This window comes from Catharus ustulatus, chromosome 8, assembly GCF_009819885.2.
Source record: "Catharus ustulatus isolate bCatUst1 chromosome 8, bCatUst1.pri.v2, whole genome shotgun sequence".
In the NCBI taxonomy this organism is placed as follows: Eukaryota; Metazoa; Chordata; class Aves; order Passeriformes; family Turdidae; genus Catharus; species Catharus ustulatus.
The window spans coordinates 28,489,992-28,504,838 of NC_046228.1; positions in this window are offsets into that span (position 1 = coordinate 28,489,992).

Genomic DNA, 14,847 nt, shown 5'->3' on the forward strand with positions numbered 1-14,847 from the left:
ATTCAAAGGTCCTTGACATAAAAGGGAAGCCCACTGTGGGCAAACAGGAACTTTACATGTTTAACAAGCCCTCCTGCAGTACTGCAGCTCCAGGCAGGAAACTTATGTATCATGTCAGTCCTGGAGCTGTGCTGCCCACGAGTTTTATTGGCTGTTTTCCTAACAGATTTTAACACTCTCCTGGGGTACGCCACATTTATGGACAAGTTTCTCTGGCTCCAGATTTGACTTGACCTGTTCATATTTACAAGCTCATTTTATTCCCATCTCTGCACTGCAGCCCACTGTTGCTAAATTACCAAGGTAACAAGATTCTTTAATATTCACAGTTTTGTTCCACCAGTTGTGACAGTCTGCTTTTCATTCCTGCTGTCAGTCTCTTGGCTTTCTCACTAACACTCCTATTTCCATCTTCTCTCCTGTAGCAAATAACTTTCTAAATAAATATCAAGTAAAAAAAAAAAGTGTGAGAAAAATTATATCATCCACCCAGCAAAAGTCTCTGATGATTTATAGTGTTAATACAAGAATCCCAGAGGTGTAGCTGAGAGCGATTTTTCATAAGGGATTCTCCACTCAGCTTTGAAGGCAAAGGTAGCAACACCCACACTGCTTGATGGCTGAAGAAACCAAATCCCAGAGTTGTGATAACACTGCTGTCCTGAAGTCTCTTGAAGAACATCTCACAGGCACCTGCAGCCCAGCAAAGCCCCTCCCTGCCCAGTCAAAGATCTGCTGAAACAGCCCCAGTCAGGAATTAGCTCCAGACCAAGCTGTCACCAACACCTCCATGGGGACACACCGACTCAGCCTCCTGCCACGTGGTTGAATTTTACATTGGTTTAAAAAGATCTCTACTGACAGGAAAGAAGAAACACACCCAAACCCACTAGAAAATTAATGTTTTGGCTCTAGTTAAGTGTCCTAATTGGCTCAGGAATACAAGACAATAGGGTTGTCACCCTGTGACCCAGGTGTTCCTTCCCTGCCTTTGGGTGGGAGCCAAGGAAGAAGGGGAGCTTTTGCTCAGAGAAGAACCTCAGACACTCCTAAGGAAACAATCCTGCATGATTGGAGGGAACTCTCAGCTTAGTAGTGGTTTTGTTAAGGTAATTGCAGTGAAGTCTGGGAGATCCCCTGACAAGAACTGCTATCAGAGCTCACAAAGGAGCTTTCCATGAAGGGAAGAAGAAAAAAAGATGACTTCCTTCTCTGAAGCCAAACAGCCTTTTCTGATCCTTTGATCAAAGGCCTCACACTTTTCACTTGAAACCCCTGGTAAAACAACACCAAATATTAAGAAAATAATAGAAAAAAGGTATCTACAGCTTTTCATGAATATAAAGTTAAAAATAAATCATTCTAGCCCTTTCCCTTCCTTGCCAATACCATTTATAATGCTAATGTGTCCCTGTTTCCTGACTGAGGTCTTTAAGGAGGAAAAAACAAGGAATGTACACATTCAAGTAATAGGATGTCTTTGTCAGTTCATCCAAAATCTGCATTTCTATTAAACAGCCAGGCCTTTTCCTTCATGCACTGAAATGCCTGATTTTACTCAAACTGCTACTGCCTGCACTCACAAACAAATAAGTGATAATTCTCTTCCCGTTCAAGAGCTGTGCCTAGTGGCTCACAAGGGACTTGGTTACATGGCAAAAGCAGCAGTGTGACAATATTATAATGTATGCCAGGTCGCTATTCAAAGTGTTGCAGATAATTCCCTCATCATTTCCATGTTCCTATGGAAGCATGCTATAATCTTTCCCCTCCTACATAAAGCTTTAAACAAGAAAAGATTACAATAATCTTTTTCTTCCCATGTCACACAAACAATGTAATCTCCTGGTTGTGTCAGAAGAAAATTTCTATCTGTAAACATCAAATCAAACTTGAGAAAGGGTTGCTGCAGCCTCCATGGTATTGGTAAACAGTTATGTAAGTAATTTGTATATATTTAAGTGCATTGATGGAAGATTGAAGTTCTAGGCTACAATTCAACCTTTGTATTCTTGCATTTATCAGCAACACAGAAGCACACTCCCTTCTTCTGAAATTTGGGAATGCATTAAGTCTGGTACACCACTGCCTGACACATTTGAGTGTCTGAGCATTTGAATTCTTTCAGAGCCCCTTGTGAAGCTGTTTAAATGACCTGAATGTACAAAAGCAAGCAGCAAGTCAATGGGGCAGGAGGAGGCTGCCCAGCACCCCATAAGCACCGCAGGTGGAAAACACTGACTGGAATTAGAGACAAGACATGGGTCAGCAGGCAGCACAGGCCCTCACTGAACTGCACACTTCACTGTGGCCTCAGAGAAGGTTGAACTTTTTGGTCTTGGACCCTTTTTTCTTCAGTTAAGTGGAGCCAGCACATCTCAGAAGCATTATTAGGAGTTAAGCTGAAGGCTGCAGGGGTGGTTCAAATGCCAGGCTGCATCAAGAGGAGGTGGTTACAGACACAGTGAATGACACGTCCTCATTCATTGCCTCAGAACCCAAAGTGGAGTAAGAGTCTCACTTCCAGGGCATTGGTAAGATTGAAGTTCAAGATAGAAAGCTTTGTGAGAAACTAACTCAGGCTTTGCAAAGCAAAGTGGTGCCTCCATAAGGAGGTCTCAGCATTGCAGAAACTTTGGGTATTCTGCCCAGGTACATTCACCTTGGGAATACCAACCTCAGCGAGCCAAAATACTGACTAGAACAGAAAAATCAAAGTGTTTCCCCTGCTTTCTTGTTTGACATTGTTACAGTATTTGTCTTATTATTAAAAATACCAGCTAGTGCCAATAGCTGTGGAAGTTGGGAATTGGGACAGAGGGGTTGTCAAAACACAGGCTTTTGTTGGGTCTGAGGAACTACTGTGACCTGGAAACATTTGTGTGGGAGATATGCACTTGCAAACTCCTCATGTTGTACTGAGGACTATCAGAAGGCGCAAATCTGCAGAGACCCCCATCTTTCTCTAGTCTTCCACTCGATCATGACTAATCTTGAAGAAATATTAACATCTGCCTTAGGGGCTTTCTCTGATAAAAAAAGACCATCAAGTTTCAACAGAAGTTTGGCAGTCTAAGTGCACTTCTCTCATCAGACTGGAGGCAGACAGTCAAGGAAAGAGACAAATCAGCTGAATGGAAGATACCTTCTAAAGCACAGCAGAGGAAGAAATAGTGTCTCAAACGAAGAGCCAAGGCCTAGAAATAATAAATATGGGTCTAATGGATTTATAAACAAGCTCAATTTCCCACCAACCCCTGCAGCCTCACTCTATTCACTAACAGAGGTGAGAATTGTCTGGACAACACTCCCATGATGGGCACAATGTTGGACTCAAAAAAAACCCACTTGCAGTGGTAACAAGGGATAACAATGGTCTTACAACCACCGCAGGAATGGAGAAGTGTCTGTATGCAAAGGATATAGCAAGTTAAGATTTTCACAATATATAGGATTGTGAGGAGGAATGAAAGCAGAGAAAATGCACCTGGATTTCAGTAAGTAGCACTAAACCCAGTAAATAACAAACAAACAAACAAACAATCTGAGACGTGGAATTCAATTTCTGTTAGCAAAAGAGGCACAGGAGAAGGGACTACACTGGAAACTGGGGCTACTACAGGAATTAATTCCTAGACAATGGACCATTTCCAGATAGTATGAGAGTTTTAAATGCCATCTAATGTCAGTAAAATGCAGGATAAGGTGGCAATCAATCACAGCCCAATAAAATAGTAGGTGTTTTGCTATTAGCTTCAATAAGGTAAAGATTTTATCTGTGGAATTAGTGTAGTCCTAATAGACATCAAAGATACAGATGTTTTCAGAACTGAAAACATAAATATGCAGTCAGCAAAGATAAACCCCAGACACAGCATACTCATGCTCAGGTTGAGCATTTAAAGCAGTGTTACCTCAAGCATTTTAACTCAATTTTTTACTACAACTTCTTCCTTAAGTAACATCATGTGTCATGTAAAGAAAAGATCTGAATTTGCAAATTTGCACCACCTTTCTCCTTCCTCACCCAGACCAATACCATGGATCCCAAAGGAAGATCCAGCAGTGGGATCACATGGAAGTCACAAGGTATTCAACTGGGTCCCCATGCTGCAATGTGCATTGAAATCAATTAAATGCAACAAAACCAGATCACTCCATCTGGTCCAGTAGTACTTACTGAAAGGTACTGGGGATCCAGTTTTTATGGCTGCTTCTAGACTGTGATTTCAGATCTTTTGAAAGCTGAGGTTTTAGTTTCTTCAAGTAATCCTTGCCTATATTTATAATGTAGCTGCATGCACTTCACTTCCCCAGTAAAAGGTGAGGGAATACAAACAGCAGATCCAAGAGCTTGTGGGTCAGGGCTCTGCAAGATGGCAAGAAGTGGATTGGAGGTTCAATCCATTTACCTATAACCAGTGAGCTAAAGCAGAGCATGGAGAACAGGGAGCTCATCTTCTGTCCTCAGCTTTGTTCATTGGCAAAGAATAGGTTTATTTGCTGTTTGTTTTCCAGAATTTACACTTTATTAATTTTTTCAAAAGTTTATCTTCAAATGTTTCCTTTATGCAATTCATCATCCTTACTCTCAGCTGAAGGGCAAACTTCTTTAAACAGGCTGCTGCTGGCTGAGTTTTAGACAACTGATTTAAAAAAAAAAAAAAGGCTCATTCATTATTGAGATATACTTTTCACATGGCAAGGTTTCTGATCCTTTCCTCTGGCTCTGTACAGCCATTTATTCCTGGGCTGGAATACGTGCTGCAGAGGATTTAAGACAAGCACCTGAGCTGTTTTGCTCCAGGAAAAGAGAACAAAATTGATGGTGTTGAAGAGATGCTTCTTGCATACTTACCAGAATATAACACTGTGTTAAACAGATGCTAACTAGCTAATTCTACTCAACTTCATACAATTACAGCAACAAGAAGCATGGCAATTCTGGAAGTGAAGCTTTGTTTCTCAGTAAGATGACACACAGGTGTCCCAAACTATTGAGCAGTTTTGAGGAAATTTGCTCTTTGGGTAGCAGTTTTTGAACAGGGGGGAAAATTAAAAATGCTGCTTTCAGGTAAAGAATCCTGCCCATCTCTTACCAAAGTGCTTTTATTTTCCCTCCTGGCAGATCTGTGTAATGTGTTTTACAGTGTTAGTCCATACCATTCAAACAAATCCTAGGTAAGTAAATGGCATTTCTACTTTTATTTTTATGATCCAAAGAAGATTAATGAGCCTATCTCCCTTCTTGTTCCCCTACTCTCTCAGTTTCTCAGCCTCTCTCTGAGTTTAAGAAGCTTGTGTAAAAAGAAAAATCTTTCCTGGCAGGTAGTTTTCAGCACCTCAGCTTATTACATTTAATTTGTGTTTTCTGATGAGCATTCCTTGTTAAGACAGAGCGCTCTAATAGTCTGCCATGACATAACATCACATCTTTTCTTACACCCTATGATATTTTTGAGGTATTGCTGCTAGTACTGAGCTGAAAGAACATGAATACAGAGCTTCACCTGTGATCTAAGGGCCACAAGTTAATCAGAGTCCACGGTCCCACACACACTTTGAAAGGTGCAAGTTTGCTTTTCTCACTGTTTGCAGCTCTTTGTTTCCCCTGTGCAATGCACCAGCAGCCTCCTCCTTGTGAGCCGACTGGGGAAAAGGAGTGTTTGAAACCTCTGCCAGGAAGAAAGGGCATTCAGGTTGAGGATAAGTCATCTGTAATGGGAAGAGGGTCACATCTGTCCCACTGAGAGCAGGAATACAAGCTTCACATATCCCTCAAAGTACAAGCTGAGAAAACTGGGGGTTTCTAATGCCATCACACCAGCTCCACTCCACACTTCACATCAATAAATGTACTTATTTTAAAGCACTATGTCCTGCACAGCCAATTTACAATGCAGTTAGAGCAGAGCAGACATCCAGGTGGTAACATTCCTTAAATTCTCAAAAAGTGACATCTGTTAAAGCAAAATTCTTAACAGTTAAGCTACTTAAGAGCTACTGCTCTTCCCCCACCCCAGAACAGCTCCATTTTAGTGATTTTAAGAACTACACTATTTCATTGTCATATATCATGTACTATAAGGAAAAGAGCTAACTGAGAACACAAACTCAGTCACTGGCAAATTGCATTTCTGTACGAGCTCCTCATGGAAAACGAGCACTTTAGGAAACAAACTGAAACAACAGAAAATCCAAGATGCCAACAAAACCCAGCTCCATCCATCTCAGCGAATGGAAATGGAAAAAGGGCTCCTTTCCTGGTGTGGATCAGGATGTGACAGGTTAGGAAGAGTGATGAAGTGGCAGGCTCTTTAAAGCCCTCAGTTTGTTCTCACCATCCCTTTTCACAGGCCAGAATGTGTGGGCACAGCTTGAGGCTGTCCCCTCTCAGCAGCAGGGGATGGGGAATGGCACTCACCTCTGCCACCTCCCCCCCAGCCTCAGCCTGGCACCGAATGGGATCTGAACGGGCACAGAAATTCACCCCTTGACACCATCTCCCCTCTCCAGCTGGGGAATTGCCACCCTTGTCAGCATTTTAATTACCTCACAACAGGATTTCTCCCTTCCCCGACCATTCCTGCCAAGCCACAAGTGGAAATTGAGATTCTCTGAGAGGCACAGAAGTTACCCCAACAACTCAAGCATGAGATTGATTGCTCAAAGCTACAATTAAGCTAATTAACTGGAGAAATTGTGTTTGATGCAAGCAGGAGTGCTCCTCCAAAGTTTTCTGAGGGGAAGATTTTTCCCCAGGATAGTGAAGAGACAGTGAGATGCTGTGATTTTACCTCATTTTGGGACTCCTTGGTCCAAAAGACTCACAGTAACATCTTCCAGGTACTCTAGAAGTTCACCATGAGGAACAGGGAGGGGGGAAGGAGTGAGTAAAACCTGGTCTGCAAGAGGAGTAGGGGGAGAAACAAAGAGCTCCTTACCTACTGCAGTGCAGTGAGCTGACAGAGCAACACACCTCTGTGACTCTTACAGCACATGCTGTATTCAGCTGCAAAATTAATAGCAATTATGTATTTATTTTATGTATATCTGTGAAGCACAAAGTGCTCAATATGAAAAGGCACACATCAGAGAGGCACAGCTGAGGCAATGCAGAAAGCAGCAGTAAGGCAACAGAAGTTCTGTTTCAACTCCCTTGCTTCATCTAATATAGAAAAAACCCTTAAAGTTTAAATATTTTGAAGACAAATTGTAGGTGGGAAGGCAAGGAGGGATTATTTCTATTCATTTTTGACTAATCAAAACACTTTTGCAGGGGAATTGGAAAGCCTTATTTTGATTTTTACTTCTCCAGTCTGTATCAATATATCTAAAGACAAAACATTCAAATCACAGCCAAAAGAAAATAAAGCACCATTTGGGAAACATTGAAATAGAATGTTCCAACATCAGATTGGTTTTATTTCTTCTCTTCTAAAATGATATCCCAGTGAATCACCACATTTTCACATAATGCATTTCACTGTAGACAGGTCTGCACAGACTGAGCCCAGATTCCATGCAAGTCTCTCTAACAAAAACACAAGTTACAGAATTCCTGTCTGTCTGGATTTTCTTTCCTTAAAGCACAGAAAAACCCAAAACCCCACAAAATCCAACCAAAAAACAAAACCACAAAAACAACAACAAAAGCCAACCAAACAAAAACACCACACCACCAAGAAAACTCAGCAAACTACATAAAACAAACCATCAAACACAACTTTTTAATGCTCCATCTGGTACATTTCTCTCCCCAGAAGCAACATTTTGCACAGAAGAGCTGGAAAAAATGCATATTTAGCATCTGAAACAGGAAAGGAATAACCTTTCTGTTCAATACTACAACAAAATGTGGGATTGCTATTGGCTTGAGTAGCACTTGGAATATTTAAAAGTTAACAGCAACTCTTTTAGTGACAACTTGAAAAAAACCTCCTAGCAAATTCAAAAGTACACTTCTACCCATCCTCCCAGCCATGGGACAGCAAGATTGTTTTAAACAAATGGCAATAACCCAGCTGAGCAAACAATAGCCAAGAGGTACCTCTCTGCTGTACAGGTTGCAGCACATAATTATCCATCTTCTCTCTGCTGAAAGCTTTGTGATGATTACAGAGCACTCATTTAAGGTATTTGAATTACAGCAAGATCTTATACATCAAAGTAATCAAAGACATTTTAGGTAATGAAGTTGACATAGAATGGATCATTTCCCAAAGAAACATTTCATTTGCATGTAATAGAGCTATTTTAAGTTAATTTTGACATTACATCATGATAAAAACACTTGTTGACATTTACAACATTTCAGTGACAAGCTTTCTTGCATTGTGATGAATTAATTTTTTTCATAGGCAATAAATATAATTTCATTTCATACAGGAAAAAAGCACCAAAGCACTACCCACACAGCTATTCTCAGTGCTCTGTGCAAGATGCATTGGTTGTCTGAGCAAATGTGCCATAGGACACAACCTTCAGGAGTCAGAGAAGTTAATAAGGTGGCATTTTGAAATATAGCTCTACACACAGCTGCATATGCAGGGAAACTGAATTCAGACAAACACCACCATCATCTGCCATTTGACAGAAATGCTTCCTTTGTTCCTACTGAGTTGACTCAAAAAAAAGTAAGCCTAGTATATTCTTTAGTGCAGATGCAAAGACCAAAAAGCCGGAGAGCCACTGCAGGGTAGCAAATACTAAAGAGGAAAGGCACCCAAATCAGCAGTCAGCTGTCTCAGGAGACCCCAAGCAGTAAGAATGAGCTCTGGACAGAGAAGGGGGAAAGGGAAACTGGATCATGGGCACCACCTCTTGTTATGGCCACCATCACCTGGCTCAACACAGAAGAAAGGCTGCCAAGTGTCACTCACTGGACTCAGAGCTCTTGCCTTTGCAACAGTACAGGGCAGCCAGAAGAAATCTGGAACTTGACTGGCAATACTCCTTCTCTGCCCTTTTCCCTTTGGGGTTTCTTTCAGAATAGGAAAGGTGTGCTGGGTGTGGTTGTAAACATAACTACAGAGAGAACAAGACATAGTAGTTTCCAATGGGATTTCCAGGAGCACACACCCCTCACCTTTCTGTGCTGCAGCATGAGAGTACAACTGAACCAAATAAGCCCTGGGCTGAAACAACTCCTGAAATATTTTCATTTATACAAGTTAATGAGGAGCCTTATCAAGGCTAATACCCATAGATTTCTCTCCTTCCCTCACAAGTTGCCTTTCCTATACATTTATTAATTTAATTTTTTGATTAAGCTCTTGTCACAGTTATAACATGCACTGAGTACAGAAAAGTACTCTGTATCATGACAGAAACAAAATCCTTGTTCTACAGAGCATATGGAAAAATAACATCCTGCTTGCATGGCAAAAGAAAATGACATTCTCTCTTAAAAGGCTTTCAGTTGTACTCTGTCTTAAAGCTCTAGTCAACTTAACAAAGGAAGAAATCTTAATTTACATGGAGATATGTTAATCGAGGTGTAGGCAGATATGTATATACATAGATTAAACCACGACAAGGAGCAATTTTCAGACAGGATGTCTGCTGACAAAATTGGGTAAGAAGATCTTGTGAATTATCTGGTTTAACTATGTTTAACCCCATTCAGTAAATATTTATACCTCCATTTCAACAAATTAATTTGCTAGTAAGGAATAGCACAACTTCACGGAATTGGGTATTTGGTTATCCAAAGTGTCTCTGCTAAACAGTCCCAATCTGTGAGAAAATGTCCAAGTTGCCACACACAGGCAGAACCATGTTTATAGATCACTTGAAAAGCTGCCAAACATGTTAGGAATTTCTAATGATTTATAATTCTATTAAGACATTTAATTGGCATAGCAAAAGCAAGCTATCATTCACCATTGCTTATCAAATCTCAGCTTGTGCCTTGTTACAATTGATATCTAATCAACAGACAATCATATGTTGTTTGATACCAATTAAAATGTCTGAACAATTATTTCAACATTATTACCCTAATAAGATGGTAATTTTGTGCTCAACATTTCAGCAACATTTGAGATAACGCCCTGCCGACCATATCTGTCTCCTTTATCCTTGCAGAAGCTCAGTAGCTGTTAGACATCAATATTTAATTGCTAATAAATTCTTTAATACATTTAAGCAAGCCACTTATGAAATAATTATTTATAATAAACAAGATGAGTTCACTTTAAAATCTTCCAATTTACACTTTAGGAAATGGCACTTACATGGAATATATAGAATGGTTGGCTTTGGCTGACAATTTCCTTCCCAAATAAGAGACTGGTGGAAATAAAAAGACAAAACTTGTGCAAGTCTACAGTACCTGCTTTCAGTGTAAATATGAAGAAACAATGGAAAGAAATTTTGTCATGAAGGATTGAAAAATAATAAAAACTTCCCAGCAATGTCATGGTATTAAGAGGAACAAGGAGGACAAGCCCCCTAAGGGAGAGCTGTCTCTTCCCTACCCCAGATGAAATGCCTCACTCAGAGCTATTTGCTTTCACAATGTCTCTCTCCTTCCCACTAGCTTCTCAGGATGTACCATTTTGCATCGACATCAAAATGAAATAAAAGTAAAGCTACTGAATATGTTTTGGGTTTGTTTTGTTTTGTTTTTTAACAAACCCCAGTAACTCCTTCCCCACCACACAGATCTACAATCTTGAAAATAAGACATGAAGTCGTAAGAACTTGGGACAAACTCTTCAGGCCCAGATTTCTCTCAACCTAGCTCCTCTCTTTTTCTGTTACCTGGCTAGTATTCAGCAGTGATTAGTATTGGAATAGCAGCAAGGCTCATTATGGATCACAGAAAATATCTTCAGCAGAATGGGAGAGGACATCAGGAAAGAAGCCAAGTATTGATCTAATTTAATGGAAATTCCAAATACAAAGTGAAGGAACAGGTCTGAATATCTGCACTGAGAAGGCCTTAGGTGCAATTGTTCTTCATTGTCCCACATTAAGTCTGAAATGCAACCTTTGTGTAAGCTCCTCTCCTCCAGGTAAGAGAGTCTGCTTTGAAGTGCATCCTGTATCTTTTGAAAGGGCTTGTTCAGATGAATAGATGGAGTTTTCTAGGAGGAGAAAGGTTTCAACAGCTCTCAACTTTGAAGGAGCCTTCCTGCACCTTCAAGACTCAAGTGTCCAAATAGCAACCCAGAGTAATCTCCCCTGCTTCACAACTGAAATGGTTTGAAAAATATACAATCAAAGAAGTACTTAGACTGAAAGAGAAAAGGAAATAAAATCATAACACCTTTGAACTAAAATCTCACTATTTTGACTAAGAAGCAGTGGGACATGTATTTATCTAGAATGCATTTTTACACCTCCTTTCAGGGCTGAGTAATTCTGTGTAGGAGGTTTTTCTATGGAGAACAGGACTTGTGGCCAAACTGCCTTCAAGGATGCATTCCTGCTCTGCTTTATTAAAAAAAAAAAATCAGAATTGTTTGTTCATATCCTTTCCCATTTGGTGCCATTAATAGCACCTGAATAGCTGCAGGATAAATTGCCATTTTAGTAGAGTGCTACAGTTCAGATCCTTGACTTAGTCCAACAAGACTATTAGGAGGTGATCAATGGACCATTTACTTGAAAGACAGGAGGACAAGTGGTTGATTTATCCTCATCCTACCTGTCCACCTATTTCCTCAAGCAATCCTGAAATGACTACAGCCATGAAGGCAGCAGCCACTATTCTTCTACAGGCTGGAAATTTAATTGAGAAGGGGACTCTCAGAGCTATTGGGAGACTCAAAGGAAAGCAGTGAGCACCACAGGCTCTTTGATAAATGACTCCACAAGCCACCTGAAACAGCTGAACAGAGACCAGTTCCCTCACCAATCACAACTGACCCAAAGCACCTGAAGGCCAAAAGCTGCTTTTGGGAATGACAAAGCAAATAGTGCCCAGGACCACATAGATGGACTGTGCAGCAAAGCCAACTTCTCTGGCTTCCACACATGACACGGAGCTCATTACCAACCCTTAAAGGGGGGTTGAAACATCTGATAGTTGTTGAGATTTTGCCTGGGTAGTCATGCAAAGACATTTTTGACTGAATGCATTTTTTTTATATGGTTGCTACCAATGTGATTAGTGAACATGTGCTCACTTGCAACAAACGTGCATGCTGAAGTCTCTTTTGTACAAAATCTAGTGGAAAGAAAACATGAAACTAGGATCCAAGGAATGTTCTCATGTCCATGCTGGAAATTCAAGTTATAATGCTCCTTAATGACTCAGCACTGCTACAGCAATTCCTGGCAAACTCTAAAAAATCAAAATGCAGCATTAACATTTTATATTAACTGCCTGAGCAGAGGGCAAGAGAGCAAGCATGAACTATAGCCCTCTATTTATAAAAGTCTTCATGGCTGCTGGAGAACTCCATTTGGAAAAAGCAAACCCTGATTCAGTTCCCTACCCTGCCTGGGGGACTGCAAACCCCATGTCTCACAGCAACCTTGCATTAATACCAGAACAAGTGTTTGGCAGAAGAGGCAAGTTGGAGCAACTGAGCAGATTCACATCCTTTTGAAGCCATTCCAGGAGAGAGTTTGGTAACCTGAATGACAGAAGATCCAGGATATGCAAAAAACTACTCAGAGCACTCAGCCATAGAAGGAAGTGCCTCATTTTTGTTATTATCAACAAGTAGTTGACAGTGAAGTCGGGCAGCAGAGCCCCTGGAATGGGTCAAAATTTCAGTAACATCCTCCTCAGCAACACGTTCTAGCTGTTGGTGGTAGGTTCTCACCTCTCAGCAAGTTTGAGTGTGAAGGCACTCACTCTCCCTAGGCCCTGTCCTAGGAACTATGAGAGCTCCTCTCCTCTGAGAGCCAAGTGCTTAAAGTCTAGATCAACAAGCACTGTTTCTGGACACCTCAGCTGCCTCTGCTTCTCAGTGCCATGCTTCAAATCACTGAGTATGCATTAGGAAATATGACTTTCACTTGCTACTAACCTGACCCATACTTGAACCAGTGACTTATGCTGAAAAGCTTTTTCCTGTCACTCAGTCATCCAGACCAAAAGAGAGAGCATTTCTCAAGTGAAAAGACTGAAAGATTTTGCTGCAGGCCAAAACTTAAGTTGTTTAAAACAGTCTATGCATATCTCCCTGTTAATTATGCTAATTAATTTCTGACACTTCTACTTAAATCTGTGTGATTTGTCTGAAACAATAAAAGCAACTAAAATTTTTTGTACACTAGATTAAAATAAGATAAGTTTTATAACAAGTGGGTTTTGTTCCTGTAAACTTCACAAGGTTAATAGGAACTATCTGGTTAGGAAAACAGAGCCTTCTTTTTAAAAGTAAGTAGCCACCACAGAGTCAAGTCTTATGACCTACTGTGTCTGTAATCACAACTGAGTTCTTGTCATTCCCTTTGTTTCCTAAACATACCATTGAACTGCTTCATGAGGCCCTGAGGGTGGCTTAAAGATGGTTATGAAATGCTACATTCAACATTAAATGTTCCATATACACAAAACAACCTTACTCTACTATTAAAGACATTTAGGGCTTTTCTTCCCTTTTTTATAAAGCCACACAGACAACTGTTGAGGTCCATCTTATGTGGAAGGAAGAACAAACATCAAGCTAGACTTTGAGTACATCACTTCTTAATCAGTTGTGGTCCATCAAACCACTTCAGCACATCTTTAATCAGCAGAGAAGTCCCAAGAGGAAATCAACAGTAAGGAAACATTTGCTTACCCAAGTGAGACCTGTCTCAAGTTGCATTGCAATCTCCCATCTCCCCTGCCTTGTAAAGACTTCACCTTCCAGTCCCTCAACCTCCTCTGGCACACATTTGTTGTGAAGAAGTTTGCGTAGAACTGAATTTTGCTTTCACCACACTCATTCACGACAGAAATTCACCATCTGGTGGCATAAAGCAGACAATCTCATGGGACACAGCACACAAAAGGCAGGAGCATCTGCAGCTTTTCAGACTCAAGACTGGACAAATTGCCATGGCTCAACACCACAGCCCTCTGCAGTGTACCACAGGTTTGTGTCCCCATCCAGCTGAGCAGCACACCTGGATTGCCTCCAGCTCATTAATTTCATCCAATGTATCTGCTCACTTCTCACAATGATGTGTGACACTCTGCCAGAACAAAACGGTCCTGGAAACAGCTGAAGGTCTTGGGCTTCTTGTTGGGTGGGGGTTTTGAGGCTTCGGTGTCTGCAGTTTGACTTGGGGGTTTTGTTTGGGTTTGTTTCATTCCAAGTATTTTATAAACAAAAAAAATAAAGCAATTCTATCTTTTTTCTTCCCCCCATCCCTGGGACACGTCAGCAGCCGCTATCTCTGCGGGACAGAAGATGTGCAGCCCACCCTAGGAGAACCTGGGTGCTTTCACAATAGCAGCTTCCACTTTTACGGAAGGAGAAGCAGGACACAGGCTGGAATAGCTTTTCCAGACAAGAGCAGACAATGCAGCAGGCTGCCCTATCCTTGTCACTGCAGCACTCCAGCCACTCATTATGCCCAAGTATGACAAGTGACATTGTACAGCTGCCATATACCGAGATCTTCACAGAAACCACAAGTCTCTCAATAAGCTCTCTCTCAGCAGACAAAACTGAAAACTGTTAAATGGTACCAGAATAATACATGTTTTCTACATTTTACTATGTATTTCCCTCTATATGCAGGGCTTCATAGAGATCACTTAAAAATTTGGTTAAAATGGAGCCTGTTATTTTTGGCACCTTAAGTCACCTGTTGCAGGATATTGCTGAAAATATTAGAGCCATTTAGCTAGTCATAGAAACCAAAAAAAGATCAGGTGTTTTCAGTTGCTCC